Source organism: Drosophila ananassae, assembly GCF_017639315.1.
Source record: "Drosophila ananassae strain 14024-0371.13 chromosome 4 unlocalized genomic scaffold, ASM1763931v2 tig00000256, whole genome shotgun sequence".
NCBI classification, from domain to species: Eukaryota; Metazoa; Arthropoda; class Insecta; order Diptera; family Drosophilidae; genus Drosophila; species Drosophila ananassae.
In genome coordinates this window covers 582496-605085 of record NW_025319050.1, presented here as the reverse complement: position 1 = coordinate 605085, position 22590 = coordinate 582496, and the positions used below count along the sequence as shown (strand labels likewise).

Here is a 22590-nt window from a genome sequence, read left to right as displayed (position 1 = left end):
GGATCTCCTTATGGCCGGGGATCTCATCCGAGTATAGGCCGCAACAACCTTTGATAGAAGTAAACCTGTGATTAATATGACTGATGCTCTGAATGCTGCAATTTCTACATACCTGTATTGACAACGATCCGATCCTGACGACCTCCCTCTTTGGGATACGCATCTTGACCATGGCGACGACCTGCAAAAGCAACAACCTGTGATAAACATATTGACGACCAGCGCTTAATACACTGCACGTACCTGACGCCTACTATGCCACGCCCACGGATCTTCTACACCTCTGCCCGCACCTCCAGTCGCTGGCCATGCCTCCGCCGTCGCCTTTCCATATTGAGGTTCCATGGAAATGGCGCGGCCCTATGAGAGTCGCCGTCCTGACACCCGTCTGGTGCTGCGATGCTGCCGACGTCGACGCCACTTTTCGACGAAGCTGCTGCCACCGTGTCGCCGCCGATTTTTTCCCTGGAAAATGGGTAAACATTAACGTTTTTTCCTTTATGACTCCTCTTCTCCCAATTCGTAAGAAGAAGAGTAGCCAGCTGCCTCAAATACGTACCTGCTACGCCGCCGTTGCTGCCCCAGCCACTTCCAAGAACTGTTTGACGACGCTTCCACGAATTCCAGCGACGCCGGCGAAATGCTTCCAGCAAATCTACTTGACGACCTCCAGGGAATGTGTCTCCATGTTTCTTCGCCTTTTCCTGTGGATAATTTAATGTTAATTTGCAATTTAATGCCTTGTTTACGTTTTTCTTGCCATTTTTTCTTCTTCTTGTTGATTGTTTATATTAGAGATGGTAATCGTAAGCAGTGATGGGAGTTTTGTGCCTATCGATAGGTATTTTTTAAGGCATTGTAATCTTTCTGGTATTTTTTAAGTCGATAGTATTTTTTTGTGCAATACTAGTGTAACCGTAGCTACCAACCCTGAAATGGCGGGAGAATCAAAGCAAAAAAGTTGCCCTAGGGTAATAAGCAGAGATCCTCCCCCCCCCGCACCATAAACAGTAGCACGGCTTTGCCGCCTCCCTCTTTTTTGTAAATTTAATTGAAAAACCTCCCTCTTTTTTGTAAATTATATTGTTTAAATTTGCCCCCTCCTTTTTCTTGTTGTAAACCATTGACTAATGAACTTGTTGTGCCAATATTATAATGTGCCAATATAAATTGTAAACGTGAAACATTAATAAACACTGACATACAACAAATAAAAACATATAAAAAAAAAAAAAAAAAAATATGGATCTCCTTATGGCCGGGGATCTCATCCGAGTATAGGCCGCAACAACCTGTGATAGAAGAAACCTGTGATAAATATGACTGATGCTCTGAATGCTGCAATTTCTACATACCTGTATTGACAACGATCCGATCCTGACGACCTCCCTCTTGGGATACGCATCTTGACCATGGCGACGACCTGCAAAAGCAACAACCTGTGATAAACATATTGACGACCAGCGCTTAATACACTGCACGTACCTGACGCCTACTATGCCACGCCCACGGATCTTCTACACCTCTGCCCGCACCTCCAGTCGCTGGCCATGCCTCCGCCGTCGCCTTTCCATATTGAGGTTCCATGGAAATGGCGCGGCCCTATGAGAGTCGCCGTCCTGACACCCGTCTGGTGCTGCGATGCTGCCGACGTCGACGCCACTTTTCGACGAAGCTGCTGCCACCGTGTCGCCGCCGATTTTTTTCTGGAAAATGGGTAAACATTAACGTTTTTTCCTTTATGACTCCTCTTCTCCCAATTCGTAAGAAGAAGAGTAGCCAGCTGCCTCAAATACGTACCTGCTACGCCGCCGTTGCTGCCCCAGCCACTTCCAAGAACTGTTTGACGACGCTTCCACGAATTCCAGCGACGCCGGCGAAATGCTTCCAGCAAATCTACTTGACGACCTCCAGGGAATGTGTCTCCATGTTTCTTCGCCTTTTCCTGTGGATAATTTAATGTTAATTTGCAATTTAATGCCTTTGTTTACGTTTTTCTTGCCATTTTTTCTTCTTCTTGTTGATTGTTTATATTAGAGATGGTAATCGTAAGCAGTGATGGGAGTTTTGTGCCTATCGATAGGTATTTTTTAAGGCATTGTAATCTTTCTGGTATTTTTTAAGTCGATAGTATTTTTTTGTGCAATACTAGTGTAACCGTAGCTACCAACCCTGAAATGGCGGGAGAATCAAAGCAAAAAAGTTGCCCTAGGGTAATAAGCAGAGATCCTCCCCCCCCCGCACCATAAACAGTAGCACGGCTTTGCCGCCTCCCTCTTTTTTGTAAATTTAATTGAAAAACCTCCCTCTTTTTTGTAAATTATATTGTTTAAATTTGCCCCCTCCTTTTTCTTGTTGTAAACCATTGACTAATGAACTTGTTGTGCCAATATTATAATGTGCCAATATAAATTGTAAACGTGAAACATTAATAAACACTGACATACAACAAATAAAAACATATAAAAAAAAAAAAAAAAAAAATATGGATCTCCTTATGGCCGGGGATCTCATCCGAGTATAGGCCGCAACAACCTGTGATAGAAGAAACCTGTGATAAATATGACTGATGCTCTGAATGCTGCAATTTCTACATACCTGTATTGACAACGATCCGATCCTGACGACCTCCCTCTTTGGGATACGCATCTTGACCATGGCGACGACCTGCAAAAGCAACAACCTGTGATAAACATATTGACGACCAGCGCTTAATACACTGCACGTACCTGACGCCTACTATGCCACGCCCACGGATCTTCTACACCTCTGCCCGCACCTCCAGTCGCTGGCCATGCCTCCGCCGTCGCCTTTCCATATTGAGGTTCCATGGAAATGGCGCGGCCCTATGAGAGTCGCCGTCCTGACACCCGTCTGGTGCTGCGATGCTGCCGACGTCGACGCCACTTTTCGACGAAGCTGCTGCCACCGTGTCGCCGCCGATTTTTTCCCTGGAAAATGGGTAAACATTAACGTTTTTTCCTTTATGACTCCTCTTCTCCCAATTCGTAAGAAGAAGAGTAGCCAGCTGCCTCAAATACGTACCTGCTACGCCGCCGTTGCTGCCCCAGCCACTTCCAAGAACTGTTTGACGACGCTTCCACGAATTCCAGCGACGCCGGCGAAATGCTTCCAGCAAATCTACTTGACGACCTCCAGGGAATGTGTCTCCATGTTTCTTCGCCTTTTCCTGTGGATAATTTAATGTTAATTTGCAATTTAATGCCTTTGTTTACGTTTTTCTTGCCATTTTTTCTTCTTCTTGTTGATTGTTTATATTAGAGATGGTAATCGTAAGCAGTGATGGGAGTTTTGTGCCTATCGATAGGTATTTTTTAAGGCATTGTAATCTTTCTGGTATTTTTTAAGTCGATAGTATTTTTTTGTGCAATACTAGTGTAACCGTAGCTACCAACCCTGAAATGGCGGGAGAATCAAAGCAAAAAAGTTGCCCTAGGGTAATAAGCAGAGATCCTCCCCCCCCGCACCATAAACAGTAGCACGGCTTTGCCGCCTCCCTCTTTTTTGTAAATTTAATTGAAAAACCTCCCTCTTTTTGTAAATATATTGTTTAAATTTGCCCCCTCCTTTTTCTTGTTGTAAACCATTGACTAATGAACTTGTTGTGCCAATATTATAAGTGCCAATATAAATTGAAACGTGAAACATTAATAAGCACTGACATACAACAAATAAAAACATATAAAAAAAAAAAAAAAAAAAATATGGATCTCCTTATGGCCGGGGATCTCATCCGAGTATAGGCCGCAACAACCTGTGATAGAAGAAACCAGTGATAAATATGACTGATGCTCTGAATGCTGCAATTTCTACATACCTGTATTGACAACGATCCGATCCTGACGACCTCCCTCTTTGGGATACGCATCTTGACCATGGCGACGACCTGCAAAAGCAACAACCTGTGATAAACATATTGACGACCAGCGCTTAATACACTGCACGTACCTGACGCCTACTATGCCACGCCCACGGATCTTCTACACCTCTGCCCGCACCTCCAGTCGCTGGCCATGCCTCCGCCGTCGCCTTTCCATATTGAGGTTCCATGGAAATGGCGCGGCCCTATGAGAGTCGCCGTCCTGACACCCGTCTGGTGCTGCGATGCTGCCGACGTCGACGCCACTTTTCGACGAAGCTGCTGCCACCGTGTCGCCGCCGATTTTTTCCCTGGAAAATGGGTAAACATTAACGTTTTTTCCTTTATGACTCCTCTTCTCCCAATTCGTAAGAAGAAGAGTAGCCAGCTGCCTCAAATACGTACCTGCTACGCCGCCGTTGCTGCCCCAGCCACTTCCAAGAACTGTTTGACGACGCTTCCACGAATTCCAGCGACGCCGGCGAAATGCTTCCAGCAAATCTACTTGACGACCTCCAGGGAATGTGTCTCCATGTTTCTTCGCCTTTTCCTGTGGATAATTTAATGTTAATTTTGCAATTTAATGCCTTTGTTTACGTTTTTCTTGCCATTTTTTCTTCTTCTTGTTGATTGTTTATATTAGAGATGGTAATCGTAAGCAGTGATGGGAGTTTTGTGCCTATCGATAGGTATTTTTAAGGCATTGTAATCTTTCTGGTATTTTTTAAGTCGATAGTATTTTTTTGTGCAATACTAGTGTAACCGTAGCTACCAACCCTGAAATGGCGGGAGAATCAAAGCAAAAAAAGTTGCCCTAGGGTAATAAGCAGAGATCCTCCCCCCCCCGCACCATAAACAGTAGCACGGCTTTGCCGCCTCCCTCTTTTTTGTAAATTTAATTGAAAAACCTCCCTCTTTTTTGTAAATTATATTGTTTAAATTTGCCCCCTCCTTTTTCTTGTTGTAAACCATTGACTAATGAACTTGTTGTGCCAATATTATAATGTGCCAATATAAATTGTAAACGTGAAACATTAATAAACACTGACATACAACAAATAAAAACATATAAAAAAAAAAAAAAAAAAAAAATATGGATCTCCTTATGGCCGGGGATCTCATCCGAGTATAGGCCGCAACAACCTGTGATAGAAGAAACCTGTGATAAATATGACTGATGCTCTGAATGCTGCAATTTCTACATACCTGTATTGACAACGATCCGATCCTGACGACCTCCCTCTTTGGGATACGCATCTTGACCATGGCGACGACCTGCAAAAGCAACAACCTGTGATAAACATATTGACGACCAGCGCTTAATACACTGCACGTACCTGACGCCTACTATGCCACGCCCACGGATCTTCTACAACCTCTGCCCGCACCTCCAGTCGCTGGCCATGCCTCCGCCGTCGCCTTTCCATATTGAGGTTCCATGGAAATGGCGCGGCCCTATGAGAGTCGCCGTCCTGACACCCGTCTGGTGCTGCGATGCTGCCGACGTCGACGCCACTTTTCGACGAAGCTGCTGCCACCGTGTCGCCGCCGATTTTTTCCCTGGAAAATGGGTAAACATTAACGTTTTTTCCTTTATGACTCCTCTTCTCCCAATTCGTAAGAAGAAGAGTAGCCAGCTGCCTCAAATACGTACCTGCTACGCCGCCGTTGCTGCCCCAGCCACTTCCAAGAACTGTTTGACGACGCTTCCACGAATTCCAGCGACGCCGGCGAAATTGCTTCCAGCAAATCTACTTGACGACCTCCAGGGAATGTGTCTCCATGTTTCTTCGCCTTTTCCTGTGGATAATTTATGTTAATTTGCAATTTAATGCCTTTGTTTACGTTTTTCTTGCCATTTTTTCTTCTTCTTGTTGATTGTTTATATTAGAGATGGTAATCGTAAGCAGTGATGGGAGTTTTGTGCCTATCGATAGGTATTTTTTAAGGCATTGTAATCTTTCTGGTATTTTTTAAGGTCGATAGTATTTTTTTGTGCAATACTAGTGTAACCGTAGCTACCAACCCTGAAATGGCGGGAGAATCAAAGCAAAAAAGTTGCCCTAGGGTAATAAGCAGAGATCCTCCCCCCCCCCGCACCATAAACAGTAGCACGGCTTTGCCGCCTCCCTCTTTTTTGTAAATTTAATTGAAAAACCTCCCTCTTTTTTGTAAATTATATTGTTTAAATTTGCCCCCTCCTTTTTCTTGTTGTAAACCATTGACTAATGAACTTGTTGTGCCAATATTATAATGTGCCAATATAAATTGGTAAACGTGAAACATTAATAAGCACTGACATACAACAAATAAAAACATATAAAAAAAAAAAAAAAAAAAAATATGGATCTCCTTATGGCCGGGGATCTCATCCGAGTATAGGCCGCAACAACCTGTGATAGAAGAAACCTGTGATAAATATGACTGATGCTCTGAATGCTGCAATTTCTACATACCTGTATTGACAACGATCCGATCCTGACGACCTCCCTCTTTGGGATACGCATCTTGACCATGGCGACGACCTGCAAAAGCAACAACCTGTGATAAACATATTGACGACCAGCGCTTAATACACTGCACGTACCTGACGCCTACTATGCCACGCCCACGGATCTTCTACACCTCTGCCCGCACCTCCAGTCGCTGGCCATGCCTCCGCCGTCGCCTTTCCATATTGAGGTTCCATGGAAATGGCGCGGCCCTATGAGAGTCGCCGTTGACGAAGCTGCTGCCACCGTGTCGCCGCCGATTTTTTCCCTGGAAAATGGGTAAACATTAACGTTTTTTCCTTTATGACTCCTCTTCTCCCAATTCGTAAGAAGAAGAGTAGCCAGCTGCCTCAAATACGTACCTGCTACGCCGCCGTTGCTGCCCCAGCCACTTCCAAGAACTGTTTGACGACGCTTCCACGAATTCCAGCGACGCCGGCGAAATGCTTCCAGCAAATCTACTTGACGACCTCCAGGGAATGTGTCTCCATGTTTCTTCGCCTTTTCCTGTGGATAATTTAATGTTAATTTGCAATTTAATGCCTTTGTTTACGTTTTTCTTGCCATTTTTTCTTCTTCTTGTTGATTGTTTATATTAGAGATGGTAATCGTAAGCAGTGATGGGAGTTTTGTGCCTATCGATAGGTATTTTTTAAGGCATTGTAATCTTTCTGGTATTTTTTAAGTCGATAGTATTTTTTTGTGCAATACTAGTGTAACCGTAGCTACCAACCCTGAAATGGCGGGAGAATCAAAGCAAAAAAGTTGCCCTAGGGTAATAAGCAGAGATCCTCCCCCCCCCCGCACCATAAACAGTAGCACGGCTTTGCCGCCTCCCTCTTTTTGTAAATTTAATTGAAAAACCTCCCTCTTTTTTGTAAATTATATTGTTTAAATTTGCCCCCTCCTTTTTCTTGTTGTAAACCATTGACTAATGAACTTGTTGTGCCAATATTATAATGTGCCAATATAAATTGTAAACGTGAAACATTAATAAGCACTGACATACAACAAATAAAAACATATAAAAAAAAAAAAAAAAAAAATATGGATCTCCTTATGGCCGGGGATCTCATCCGAGTATAGGCCGCAACAACCTGTGATAGAAGAAACCTGTGATAAATATGACTGATGCTCTGAATGCTGCAATTTCTACATACCTGTATTGACAACGATCCGATCCTGACGACCTCCCTCTTTGGGATACGCATCTTGACCATGGCGACGACCTGCAAAAGCAACAACCTGTGATAAACATATTGACGACCAGCGCTTAATACACTGCACGTACCTGACGCCTACTATGCCACGCCCACGGATCTTCTACACCTCTGCCCGCACCTCCAGTCGCTGGCCATGCCTCCGCCGTCGCCTTTCCATATTGAGGTTCCATGGAAATGGCGCGGCCCTATGAGAGTCGCCGTCCTGACACCCGTCTGGTGCTGCGATGCTGCCGACGTCGACGCCACTTTTCGACGAAGCTGCTGCCACCGTGTCGCCGCCGATTTTTTCCCTGGAAAATGGGTAAACATTAACGTTTTTTCCTTTATGACTCCTCTTCTCCCAATTCGTAAGAAGAAGAGTAGCCAGCTGCCTCAAATACGTACCTGCTACGCCGCCGTTGCTGCCCCAGCCACTTCCAAGAACTGTTTGACGACGCTTCCACGAATTCCAGCGACGCCGGCGAAATGCTTCCAGCAAATCTACTTGACGACCTCCAGGGAATGTGTCTCCATGTTTCTTCGCCTTTTCCTGTGGATAATTTAATGTTAATTTGCAATTTAATGCCTTTGTTTACGTTTTTCTTGCCATTTTTTCTTCTTCTTGTTGATTGTTTATATTAGAGATGGTAATCGTAAGCAGTGATGGGAGTTTTGTGCCTATCGATAGGTATTTTTTAAGGCATTGTAATCTTTCTGGTATTTTTTAAGTCGATAGTATTTTTTTGTGCAATACTAGTGTAACCGTAGCTACCAACCCTGAAATGGCGGGAGAATCAAAGCAAAAAAGTTGCCCTAGCAACTTAGCAGAGATCCTCCCCCCCCCGCACCATAAACAGTAGCACGGCTTTGCCGCCTCCCTCTTTTTTGTAAATTTAATTGAAAAACCTCCCTCTTTTTTGTAAATTATATTGTTTAAATTTGCCCCCTCCTTTTTCTTGTTGTAAACCATTGACTAATGAACTTGTTGTGCCAATATTATAATGTGCCAATATAAATTGTAAACGTGAAACATTAATAAGCACTGACATACAACAAATAAAAACATATAAAAAAAAAAAAAAAAAAAATATGGATCTCCTTATGGCCGGGGATCTCATCCGAGTATAGGCCGCAACAACCTGTGATAGAAGAAACCTGTGATAAATATGACTGATGCTCTGAATGCTGCAATTTCTACATACCTGTATTGACAACGATCCGATCCTGACGACCTCCCTCTTTGGGATACGCATCTTGACCATGGCGACGACCTGCAAAAGCAACAACCTGTGATAAACATATTGACGACCAGCGCTTAATACACTGCACGTACCTGACGCCTACTATGCCACGCCCACGGATCTTCTACACCTCTGCCCGCACCTCCAGTCGCTGGCCATGCCTCCGCCGTCGCCTTTCCATATTGAGGTTCCATGGAAATGGCGCGGCCCTATGAGAGTCGCCGTCCTGACACCCGTCTGGTGCTGCGATGCTGCCGACGTCGACGCCACTTTTCGACGAAGCTGCTGCCACCGTGTCGCCGCCGATTTTTTTCCCTGGAAAATGGGTAAACATTAACGTTTTTTCCTTTATGACTCCTCTTCTCCCAATTCGTAAGAAGAAGAGTAGCCAGCTGCCTCAAATACGTACCTGCTACGCCGCCGTTGCTGCCCCAGCCACTTCCAAGAACTGTTTGACGACGCTTCCACGAATTTGTTTACGTTTTTCTTGCCATTTTTTCTTCTTCTTGTTGATTGTTTATATTAGAGATGGTAATCGTAAGCAGTGATGGGAGTTTTGTGCCTATCGATAGGTATTTTTTAAGGCATTGTAATCTTTCTGGTATTTTTTAAGTCGATAGTATTTTTTTGTGCAATACTAGTGTAACCGTAGCTACCAACCCTGAAATGGCGGGAGAATCAAAGCAAAAAAGTTGCCCTAGGGTAATAAGCAGAGATCCTCCCCCCCCCCGCACCATAAACAGTAGCACGGCTTTGCCGCCTCCCTCTTTTTTGTAAATTTAATTGAAAAACCTCCCTCTTTTTTGTAAATTATATTGTTTAAATTTGCCCCCTCCTTTTTCTTGTTGTAAACCATTGACTAATGAACTTGTTGTGCCAATATTATAATGTGCCAATATAAATTGTAAACGTGAAACATTAATAAACACTGACATACAACAAATAAAAACATATAAAAAAAAAAAAAAAAAAAATGGATCTCCTTATGGCCGGGGATCTCATCCGAGTATAGGCCGCAACAACCTGTGATAGAAGAAACCTGTGATAAATATGACTGATGCTCTGAATGCTGCAATTTCTACATACCTGTATTGACAACGATCCGATCCTGACGACCTCCCTCTTTGGGATACGCATCTTGACCATGGCGACGACCTGCAAAAGCAACAACCTGTGATAAACATATTGACGACCAGCGCTTAATACACTGCACGTACCTGACGCCTACTATGCCACGCCCACGGATCTTCTACACCTCTGCCCGCACCTCCAGTCGCTGGCCATGCCTCCGCCGTCGCCTTTCCATATTGAGGTTCCATGGAAATGGCGCGGCCCTATGAGAGTCGCCTTCCTGACACCCGTCTGGTGCTGCGATGCTGCCGACGTCGACGCCACTTTTCGACGAAGCTGCTGCCACCGTGTCGCCGCCGATTTTTTCCCTGGAAAATGGGTAAACATTAACGTTTTTTCCTTTATGACTCCTCTTCTCCCAATTCGTAAGAAGAAGAGTAGCCAGCTGCCTCAAATACGTACCTGCTACGCCGCCGTTGCTGCCCCAGCCACTTCCAAGAACTGTTTGACGACGCTTCCACGAATTCCAGCGACGCCGGCGAAATGCTTCCAGCAAATCTACTTGACGACCTCCAGGGAATGTGTCTCCATGTTTCTTCGCCTTTTCCTGTGGATAATTTAATGTTAATTTGCAATTTAATGCCTTTGTTTACGTTTTTCTTGCCATTTTTTCTTCTTCTTGTTGATTGTTTATATTAGAGATGGTAATCGTAAGCAGTGATGGGAGTTTTGTGCCTATCGATAGGTATTTTTTAAGGCATTGTAATCTTTCTGGTATTTTTTAAGTCGATAGTATTTTTTTGTGCAATACTAGTGTAACCGTAGCTACCAACCCTGAAATGGCGGGAGAATCAAAGCAAAAAAGTTGCCCTAGGGTAATAAGCAGAGATCCTCCCCCCCCCCCGCACCATAAACAGTAGCACGGCTTTGCCGCCTCCCTCTTTTTTGTAAATTTAATTGAAAAACCTCCCTCTTTTTTGTAAATTTTATTGTTTAAATTTGCCCCCTCCTTTTTCTTGTTGTAAACCATTGACTAATGAACTTGTTGTGCCAATATTATAATGTGCCAATATAAATTGTAAACGTGAAACATTAATAAGCACTGACATACAACAAATAAAAACATATAAAAAAAAAAAAAAAAAAAAAATATGGATCTCCTTATGGCCGGGGATCTCATCCGAGTATAGGCCGCAACAACCTGTGATAGAAGAAACCTGTGATAAATATGACTGATGCTCTGAATGCTGCAATTTCTACATACCTGTATTGACAACGATCCGATCCTGACGACCTCCCTCTTTGGGATACGCATCTTGACCATGGCGACGACCTGCAAAAGCAACAACCTGTGATAAACATATTGACGACCAGCGCTTAATACACTGCACGTACCTGACGCCTACTATGCCACGCCCACGGATCTTCTACACCTCTGCCCGCACCTCCAGTCGCTGGCCATGCCTCCGCCGTCGCCTTTCCATATTGAGGTTCCATGGAAATGGCGCGGCCCTATGAGAGTCGCCGTCCTGACACCCGTCTGGTGCTGCGATGCTGCCGACGTCGACGCCACTTTTCGACGAAGCTGCTGCCACCGTGTCGCCGCCGATTTTTTCCCTGGAAAATGGGTAAACATTAACGTTTTTTCCTTTATGACTCCTCTTCTCCCAATTCGTAAGAAGAAGAGTAGCCAGCTGCCTCAAATACGTACCTGCTACGCCGCCGTTGCTGCCCCAGCCACTTCCAAGAACTGTTTGACGACGCTTCCACGAATTCCAGCGACGCCGGCGAAATGCTTCCAGCAAATCTACTTGACGACCTCCAGGGAATGTGTCTCCATGTTTCTTCGCCTTTTCCTGTGGATAATTTAATGTTAATTTGCAATTTAATGCCTTTGTTTACGTTTTTCTTGCCATTTTTTCTTCTTCTTGTTGATTGTTTATATTAGAGATGGTAATCGTAAGCAGTGATGGGAGTTTTGTGCCTATCGATAGGTATTTTTTAAGGCATTGTAATCTTTCTGGTATTTTTTAAGTCGATAGTATTTTTTTGTGCAATACTAGTGTAACCGTAGCTACCAACCCTGAAATGGCGGGAGAATCAAAGCAAAAAAGTTGCCCTAGGGTAATAAGCAGAGATCCTCCCCCCCCCGCACCATAAACAGTAGCACGGCTTTGCCGCCTCCCTCTTTTTTGTAAATTTAATTGAAAAACCTCCCTCTTTTTTGTAAATTATATTGTTTAAATTTGCCCCCTCCTTTTTCTTGTTGTAAACCATTGACTAATGAACTTGTTGTGCCAATATTATAATGTGCCAATATAAATTGTAAACGTGAAACATTAATAAGCACTGACATACAACAAATAAAAACATATAAAAAAAAAAAAAAAAAAAAATATGGATCTCCTTATGGCCGGGGATCTCATCCGAGTATAGGCCGCAACAACCTGTGATAGAAGAAACCTGTGATAAATATGACTGATGCTCTGAATGCTGCAATTTCTACATACCTGTATTGACAACGATCCGATCCTGACGACCTCCCTCTTTGGGATACGCATCTTGACCATGGCGACGACCTGCAAAAGCAACAACCTGTGATAAACATATTGACGACCAGCGCTTAATACACTGCACGTACCTGACGCCTACTATGCCACGCCCACGGATCTTCTACACCTCTGCCCGCACCTCCAGTCGCTGGCCATGCCTCCGCCGTCGCCTTTCCATATTGAGGTTCCATGGAAATGGCGCGGCCCTATGAGAGTCGCCGTCCTGACACCCGTCTGGTGCTGCGATGCTGCCGACGTCGACGCCACTTTTCGACGAAGCTGCTGCCACCGTGTCGCCGCCGATTTTTTCCCTGGAAAATGGGTAAACATTAACGTTTTTTCCTTTATGACTCCTCTTCTCCCAATTCGTAAGAAGAAGAGTAGCCAGCTGCCTCAAATACGTACCTGCTACGCCGCCGTTGCTGCCCCAGCCACTTCCAAGAACTGTTTGACGACGCTTCCACGAATTCCAGCGACGCCGGCGAAAGCTTCCAGCAAATCTACTTGACGACCTCCAGGGAATGTGTCTCCATGTTTCTTCGCCTTTTCCTGTGGATAATTTAATGTTAATTTGCAATTTAATGCCATTGTTTACGTTTTTCTTGCCATTTTTTCTTCTTCTTGTTGATTGTTTATATTAGAGATGGTAATCGTAAGCAGTGATGGGAGTTTTGTGCCTATCGATAGGTATTTTTTAAGGCATTGTAATCTTTCTGGTATTTTTTAAGTCGATAGTATTTTTTTGTGCAATACTAGTGTAACCGTAGCTACCAACCCTGAAATGGCGGGAGAATCAAAGCAAAAAAGTTGCCCTAGGGTAATAAGCAGAGATCCTCCCCCCCCCCGCACCATAAACAGTAGCACGGCTTTGCCGCCTCCCTCTTTTTTGTAAATTTAATTGAAAAACCTCCCTCTTTTTTGTAAATTATATTGTTTAAATTTGCCCCCTCCTTTTTCTTGTTGTAAACCATTGACTAATGAACTTGTTGTGCCAATATTATAATGTGCCAATATAAATTGTAAACGTGAAACATTAATAAGCACTGACATACAACAAATAAAAACATATAAAAAAAAAAAAAAAAAAAAAATATGGATCTCCTTATGGCCGGGGATCTCATCCGAGTATAGGCCGCAACAACCTGTGATAGAAGAAACCTGTGATAAATATGACTGATGCTCTGAATGCTGCAATTTCTACATACCTGTATTGACAACGATCCGATCCTGACGACCTCCCTCTTTGGGATACGCATCTTGACCATGGCGACGACCTGCAAAAGCAACAACCTGTGATAAACATATTGACGACCAGCGCTTAATACACTGCACGTACCTGACGCCTACTATGCCACGCCCACGGATCTTCTACACCTCTGCCCGCACCTCCAGTCTCTGGCCATGCCTCCGCCGTCGCCTTTCCATATTGAGGTTCCATGGAAATGGCGCGGCCCTATGAGAGTCGCCGTCCTGACACCCGTCTGGTGCTGCGATGCTGCCGACGTCGACGCCACTTTTCGACGAAGCTGCTGCCACCGTGTCGCCGCCGATTTTTTCCCTGGAAAATGGGTAAACATTAACGTTTTTTCCTTTATGACTCCTCTTCTCCCAATTCGTAAGAAGAAGAGTAGCCAGCTGCCTCAAATACGTACCTGCTACGCCGCCGTTGCTGCCCCAGCCACTTCCAAGAACTGTTTGACGACGCTTCCACGAATTCCAGCGACGCCGGCGAAATGCTTCCAGCAAATCTACTTGACGACCTCCAGGGAATGTGTCTCCATGTTTCTTCGCCTTTTCCTGTGGATAATTTAATGTTAATTTGCAATTTAATGCCTTTGTTTACGTTTTTCTTGCCATTTTTTCTTCTTCTTGTTGATTGTTTATATTAGAGATGGTAATCGTAAGCAGTGATGGGAGTTTTGTGCCTATCGATAGGTATTTTTTAAGGCATTGTAATCTTTCTGGTATTTTTTAAGTCGATAGTATTTTTTTGTGCAATACTAGTGTAACCGTAGCTACCAACCCTGAAATGGCGGGAGAATCAAAGCAAAAAAGTTGCCCTAGGGTAATAAGCAGAGATCCTCCCCCCCCCGCACCATAAACAGTAGCACGGCTTTGCCGCCTCCCTCTTTTTTGTAAATTTAATTGAAAAACCTCCCTCTTTTTTGTAAATTATATTGTTTAAATTTGCCCCCTCCTTTTTCTTGTTGTAAACCATTGACTAATGAACTTGTTGTGCCAATATTATAATGTGCCAATATAAATTGTAAACGTGAAACATTAATAAACACTGACATACAACAAATAAAAACATATAAAAAAAAAAAAAAAAAAAAATATGGATCTCCTTATGGCCGGGGATCTCATCCGAGTATAGGCCGCAACAACCTGTGATAGAAGAAACCTGTGATAAATATGACTGATGCTCTGAATGCTGCAATTTCTACATACCTGTATTGACAACGATCCGATCCTGACGACCTCCCTCTTTGGGATACGCATCTTGACCATGGCGACGACCTGCAAAAGCAACAACCTGTGATAAACATATTGACGACCAGCGCTTAATACACTGCACGTACCTGACGCCTACTATGCCACGCCCACGGATCTTCTACACCTCTGCCCGCACCTCCAGTCGCTGGCCATGCCTCCGCCGTCGCCTTTCCATATTGAGGTTCCATGGAAATGGCGCGGCCCTATGAGAGTCGCCGTCCTGACACCCGTCTGGTGCTGCGATGCTGCCGACGTCGACGCCACTTTTCGACGAAGCTGCTGTCACCGTGTCGCCGCCGATTTTTTCCCTGGAAAATGGGTAAACATTAACGTTTTTTCCTTTATGACTCCTCTTCTCCCAATTCGTAAGAAGAAGAGTAGCCAGCTGCCTCAAATACGTACCTGCTACGCCGCCGTTGCTGCCCCAGCCACTTCCAAGAACTGTTTGACGACGCTTCCACGAATTCCAGCGACGCCGGCGAAATGCTTCCAGCAAATCTACTTGACGACCTCCAGGGAATGTGTCTCCATGTTTCTTCGCCTTTTCCTGTGGATAATTTAATGTTAATTTGCAATTTAATGCCTTTGTTTACGTTTTTCTTGCCATTTTTTCTTCTTCTTGTTGATTGTTTATATTAGAGATGGTAATCGTAAGCAGTGATGGGAGTTTTGTGCCTATCGATAGGTATTTTTTAAGGCATTGTAATCTTTCTGGTATTTTTTAAGTCGATAGTATTTTTTTGTGCAATACTAGTGTAACCGTAGCTACCAACCCTGAAATGGCGGGAGAATCAAAGCAAAAAAGTTGCCCTAGGGTAATAAGCAGAGATCCTCCCCCCCCCGCACCATAAACAGTAGCACGGCTTTGCCGCCTCCCTCTTTTTTGTAAATTTAATTGAAAAACCTCCCTCTTTTTTGTAAATTATATTGTTTAAATTTGCCCCCTCCTTTTTCTTGTTGTAAACCATTGACTAATGAACTTGTTGTGCCAATATTATAATGTGCCAATATAAATTGTAAACGTGAAACATTAATAAGCACTGACATACAACAAATAAAAACATATAAAAAAAAAAAAAAAAAAAAAATATGGATCTCCTTATGGCCGGGGATCTCATCCGAGTATAGGCCGCAACAATCTGTGATAGAAGAAACCTGTGATAAATATGACTGATGCTCTGAATGCTGCAATTTCTACATACCTGTATTGACAACGATCCGATCCTGACGACCTCCCTCTTTGGGATACGCATCTTGACCATGGCGACGACCTGCAAAAGCAACAACCTGTGATAAACATATTGACGACCAGCGCTTAATACACTGCACGTACCTGACGCCTACTATGCCACGCCCACGGATCTTCTACACCTCTGCCCGCACCTCCAGTCGCTGGCCATGCCTCCGCCGTCGCCTTTCCATATTGAGGTTCCATGGAAATGGCGCGGCCCTATGAGAGTCGCCGTCCTGACACCCGTCTGGTGCTGCGATGCTGCCGACGTCGACGCCACTTTTCGACGAAGCTGCTGTCACCGTGTCGCCGCCGATTTTTTCCCTGGAAAATGGGTAAACATTAACGTTTTTTCCTTTATGACTCCTCTTCTCCCAATTCGTAAGAAGAAGAGTAGCCAGCTGCCTCAAATACGTACCTGCTACGCCGCCGTTGCTGCCCCAGCCACTTCCAAGAACTGTTTGACGACGCTTCCACGAATTCCAGCGACGCCGGCGAAATGCTTCCAGCAAATCTACTTGACGACCTCCAGGGAATGTGTCTCCATGTTTCTTCGCCTTTTCCTGTGGATAATTTAATGTTAATTTGCAATTTAATGCCTTTGTTTACGTTTTTCTTGCCATTTTTTCTTCTTCTTGTTGATTGTTTATATTAGAGATGGTAATCGTAAGCAGTGATGGGAGTTTTGTGCCTATCGATAGGTATTTTTTAAGGCATTGTAATCTTTCTGGTATTTTTTAAGTCGATAGTATTTTTTTGTGCAATACTAGTGTAACCGTAGCTACCAACCCTGAAATGGCGGGAGAATCAAAGCAAAAAAGTTGCCCTAGGGTAATAAGCAGAGATCCTCCCCCCCCCGCACCATAAACAGTAGCACGGCTTTGCCGCCTCCCTCTTTTTTGTAAATTTAATTGAAAAACCTCCCTCTTTTTTGTAAATTATATTGTTTAAATTTGCCCCCTCCTTTTTCTTGTTGTAAACCATTGACTAATGAACTTGTTGTGCCAATATTATAATGTGCCAATATAAATTGTAAACGTGAAACATTAATAAGCACTGACATACAACAAATAAAAACATATAAAAAAAAAAAAAAAAAAAAATATGGATCTCCTTATGGCCGGGGATCTCATCCGAGTATAGGCCGCAACAATCTGTGATAGAAGAAACCTGTGATAAATATGACTGATGCTCTGAATGCTGCAATTTCTACATACCTGTATTGACAACGATCCGATCCTGACGACCTCCCTCTTTGGGATACGCATCTTGACCATGGCGACGACCTGCAAAAGCAACAACCTGTGATAAACATATTGACGACCAGCGCTTAATACACTGCACGTACCTGACGCCTACTATGCCACGCCCACGGATCTTCTACACCTCTGCCCGCACCTCCAGTCGCTGGCCATGCCTCCGCCGTCGCCTTTCCATATTGAGGTTCCATGGAAATGGCGCGGCCCTATGAGAGTCGCCGTCCTGACACCCGTCTGGTGCTGCGATGCTGCCGACGTCGACGCCACTTTTCGACGAAGCTGCTGCCACCGTGTCGCCGCCGATTTTTTCCCTGGAAAATGGGTAAACATTAACGTTTTTTCCTTTATGACTCCTCTTCTCCCAATTCGTAAGAAGAAGAGTAGCCAGCTGCCTCAAATACGTACCTGCTACGCCGCCGTTGCTGCCCCAGCCACTTCCAAGAACTGTTTGACGACGCTTCCACGAATTCCAGCGACGCCGGCGAAATGCTTCCAGCAAATCTACTTGACGACCTCCAGGGAATGTGTCTCCATGTTTCTTCGCCTTTTCCTGTGGATAATTTAATGTTAATTTGCAATTTAATGCCTTTGTTTACGTTTTTCTTGCCATTTTTTCTTCTTCTTGTTGATTGTTTATATTAGAGATGGTAATCGTAAGCAGTGATGGGAGTTTTGTGCCTATCGATAGGTATTTTTTAAGGCATTGTAATCTTTCTGGTATTTTTTAAGTCGATAGTATTTTTTTGTGCAATACTAGTGTAACCGTAGCTACCAACCCTGAAATGGCGGGAGAATCAAAGCAAAAAAGTTGCCCTAGGGTAATAAGCAGAGATCCTCCCCCCCCCGCACCATAAACAGTAGCACGGCTTTGCCGCCTCCCTCTTTTTTGTAAATTTAATTGAAAAACCTCCCTCTTTTTTGTAAATTATATTGTTTAAATTTGCCCCCTCCTTTTTCTTGTTGTAAACCATTGACTAATGAACTTGTTGTGCCAATATTATAATGTGCCAATATAAATTGTAAACGTGAAACATTAATAAACACTGACATACAACAAATAAAAACATATAAAAAAAAAAAAAAAAAAAAATATGGATCTCCTTATGGCCGGGGATCTCATCCGAGTATAGGCCGCAACAACCTGTGATAGAAGAAACCTGTGATAAATATGACTGATGCTCTGAATGCTGCAATTTCTACATACCTGTATTGACAACGATCCGATCCTGACGACCTCCCTCTTTGGGATACGCATCTTGACCATGGCGACGACCTGCAAAAGCAACAACCTGTGATAAACATATTGACGACCAGCGCTTAATACACTGCACGTACCTGACGCCTACTATGCCACGCCCACGGATCTTCTACACCTCTGCCCGCACCTCCAGTCGCTGGCCATGCCTCCGCCGTCGCCTTTCCATATTGAGGTTCCATGGAAATGGCGCGGCCCTATGAGAGTCGCCGTCCTGACACCCGTCTGGTGCTGCGATGCTGCCGACGTCGACGCCACTTTTCGACGAAGCTGCTGCCACCGTGTCGCCGCCGATTTTTTCCCTGGAAAATGGGTAAACATTAACGTTTTTTCCTTTATGACTCCTCTTCTCCCAATTCGTAAGAAGAAGAGTAGCCAGCTGCCTCAAATACGTACCTGCTACGCCGCCGTTGCTGCCCCAGCCACTTCCAAGAACTGTTTGACGACGCTTCCACGAATTCCAGCGACGCCGGCGAAATGCTTCCAGCAAATCTACTTGACGACCTCCAGGGAATGTGTCTCCATGTTTCTTCGCCTTTTCCTGTGGATAATTTAATGTTAATTTGCAATTTAATGCCTTTGTTTACGTTTTTCTTGCCATTTTTTCTTCTTCTTGTTGATTGTTTATATTAGAGATGGTAATCGTAAGCAGTGATGGGAGTTTTGTGCCTATCGATAGGTATTTTTTAAGGCATTGTAATCTTTCTGGTATTTTTTAAGTCGATAGTATTTTTTTGTGCAATACTAGTGTAACCGTAGCTACCAACCCTGAAATGGCGGGAGAATCAAAGCAAAAAAGTTGCCCTAGGGTAATAAGCAGAGATCCTCCCCCCCCCGCACCATAAACAGTAGCACGGCTTTGCCGCCTCCCTCTTTTTTGTAAATTTAATTGAAAAACCTCCCTCTTTTTTGTAAATTATATTGTTTAAATTTGCCCCCTCCTTTTTCTTGTTGTAAACCATTGACTAATGAACTTGTTGTGCCAATATTATAATGTGCCAATATAAATTGTAAACGTGAAACATTAATAAACACTGACATACAACAAATAAAAACATATAAAAAAAAAAAAAAAAAAAAAATATGGATCTCCTTATGGCCGGGGATCTCATCCGAGTATAGGCCGCAACAACCTGTGATAGAAGAAACCTGTGATAAATATGACTGATGCTCTGAATGCTGCAATTTCTACATACCTGTATTGACAACGATCCGATCCTGACGACCTCCCTCTTTGGGATACGCATCTTGACCATGGCGACGACCTGCAAAAGCAACAACCTGTGATAAACATATTGACGACCAGCGCTTAATACACTGCACGTACCTGACGCCTACTATGCCACGCCCACGGATCTTCTACACCTCTGCCCGCACCTCCAGTCGCTGGCCATGCCTCCGCCGTCGCCTTTCCATATTGAGGTTCCATGGAAATGGCGCGGCCCTATGAGAGTCGCCGTCCTGACACCCGTCTGGTGCTGCGATGCTGCCGACGTCGACGCCACTTTTCGACGAAGCTGCTGTCACCGTGTCGCCGCCGATTTTTTCCCTGGAAAATGGGTAAACATTAACGTTTTTTCCTTTATGACTCCTCTTCTCCCAATTCGTAAGAAGAAGAGTAGCCAGCTGCCTCAAATACGTACCTGCTACGCCGCCGTTGCTGCCCCAGCCACTTCCAAGAACTGTTTGACGACGCTTCCACGAATTCCAGCGACGCCGGCGAAATGCTTCCAGCAAATCTACTTGACGACCTCCAGGGAATGTGTCTCCATGTTTCTTCGCCTTTTCCTGTGGATAATTTAATGTTAATTTGCAATTTAATGCCTTTGTTTACGTTTTTCTTGCCATTTTTTCTTCTTCTTGTTGATTGTTTATATTAGAGATGGTAATCGTAAGCAGTGATGGGAGTTTTGTGCCTATCGATAGGTATTTTTTAAGGCATTGTAATCTTTCTGGTATTTTTTAAGTCGATAGTATTTTTTTGTGCAATACTAGTGTAACCGTAGCTACCAACCCTGAAATGGCGGGAGAATCAAAGCAAAAAAGTTGCCCTAGGGTAATAAGCAGAGATCCTCCCCCCCCCGCACCATAAACAGTAGCACGGCTTTGCCGCCTCCCTCTTTTTTGTAAATTTAATTGAAAAACCTCCCTCTTTTTTGTAAATTATATTGTTTAAATTTGCCCCCTCCTTTTTCTTGTTGTAAACCATTGACTAATGAACTTGTTGTGCCAATATTATAATGTGCCAATATAAATTGTAAACGTGAAACATTAATAAACACTGACATACAACAAATAAAAACATATAAAAAAAAAAAAAAAAAAAAATATGGATCTCCTTATGGCCGGGGATCTCATCCGAGTATAGGCCGCAACAACCTGTGATAGAAGAAACCTGTGATAAATATGACTGATGCTCTGAATGCTGCAATTTCTACATACCTGTATTGACAACGATCCGATCCTGACGACCTCCCTCTTTGGGATACGCATCTTGACCATGGCGACGACCTGCAAAAGCAACAACCTGTGATAAACATATTGACGACCAGCGCTTAATACACTGCACGTACCTGACGCCTACTATGCCACGCCCACGGATCTTCTACACCTCTGCCCGCACCTCCAGTCGCTGGCCATGCCTCCGCCGTCGCCTTTCCATATTGAGGTTCCATGGAAATGGCGCGGCCCTATGAGAGTCGCCGTCCTGACACCCGTCTGGTGCTGCGATGCTGCCGACGTCGACGCCACTTTTCGACGAAGCTGCTGCCACCGTGTCGCCGCCGATTTTTTCCCTGGAAAATGGGTAAACATTAACGTTTTTTCCTTTATGACTCCTCTTCTCCCAATTCGTAAGAAGAAGAGTAGCCAGCTGCCTCAAATACGTACCTGCTACGCCGCCGTTGCTGCCCCAGCCACTTCCAAGAACTGTTTGACGACGCTTCCACGAATTCCAGCGACGCCGGCGAAATGCTTCCAGCAAATCTACTTGACGACCTCCAGGGAATGTGTCTCCATGTTTCTTCGCCTTTTCCTGTGGATAATTTAATGTTAATTTGCAATTTAATGCCTTTGTTTACGTTTTTCTTGCCATTTTTTCTTCTTCTTGTTGATTGTTTATATTAGAGATGGTAATCGTAAGCAGTGATGGGAGTTTTGTGCCTATCGATAGGTATTTTTTAAGGCATTGTAATCTTTCTGGTATTTTTTAAGTCGATAGTATTTTTTTGTGCAATACTAGTGTAACCGTAGCTACCAACCCTGAAATGGCGGGAGAATCAAAGCAAAAAAGTTGCCCTAGGGTAATAAGCAGAGATCCTCCCCCCCCCGCACCATAAACAGTAGCACGGCTTTGCCGCCTCCCTCTTTTTTGTAAATTTAATTGAAAAACCTCCCTCTTTTTTGTAAATTATATTGTTTAAATTTGCCCCCTCCTTTTTCTTGTTGTAAACCATTGACTAATGAACTTGTTGTGCCAATATTATAATGTGCCAATATAAATTGTAAACGTGAAACATTAATAAGCACTGACATACAACAAATAAAAACATATAAAAAAAAAAAAAAAAAAAATATGGATCTCCTTATGGCCGGGGATCTCATCCGAGTATAGGCCGCAACAACCTGTGATAGAAGAAACCTGTGATAAATATGACTGATGCTCTGAATGCTGCAATTTCTACATACCTGTATTGACAACGATCCGATCCTGACGACCTCCCTCTTTGGGATACGCATCTTGACCATGGCGACGACCTGCAAAAGCAACAACCTGTGATAAACATATTGACGACCAGCGCTTAATACACTGCACGTACCTGACGCCTACTATGCCACGCCCACGGATCTTCTACACCTCTGCCCGCACCTCCAGTCGCTGGCCATGCCTCCGCCGTCGCCTTTCCATATTG

General features: G+C 44.0%; 2 long non-coding RNA genes across 3 annotated transcripts; both read right to left on the bottom strand.

Annotated features, from left to right (window-relative positions):
• Nucleotides 1-6341: 6341 nt before the first annotated feature.
• Nucleotides 6342-9268, bottom strand: LOC116656536. 2 transcript variants are annotated; one of them, XR_006507976.1, is made up of 3 exons: nt 9225-9268; nt 6468-6640; nt 6342-6405 (listed from the first exon to the last, which is right to left on the bottom strand). It is a non-coding gene; the product is annotated as an uncharacterized LOC116656536 (long non-coding RNA). The 2 variants fall into 2 exon arrangements; XR_004311462.2 differs by lacking the exon at nt 9225-9268 and adding an exon at nt 6735-6763.
• A 4380-nt stretch (nt 9269-13648) lies between these two features.
• LOC116656535 lies at nt 13649-16646 on the bottom strand. Its single transcript, XR_006507975.1, has 3 exons — nt 16584-16646; nt 13775-13996; nt 13649-13712 (listed from the first exon to the last, which is right to left on the bottom strand). It is a non-coding gene; the product is annotated as an uncharacterized LOC116656535 (long non-coding RNA).
• Between the last annotated feature and the right edge of the window lie 5944 nt (nt 16647-22590).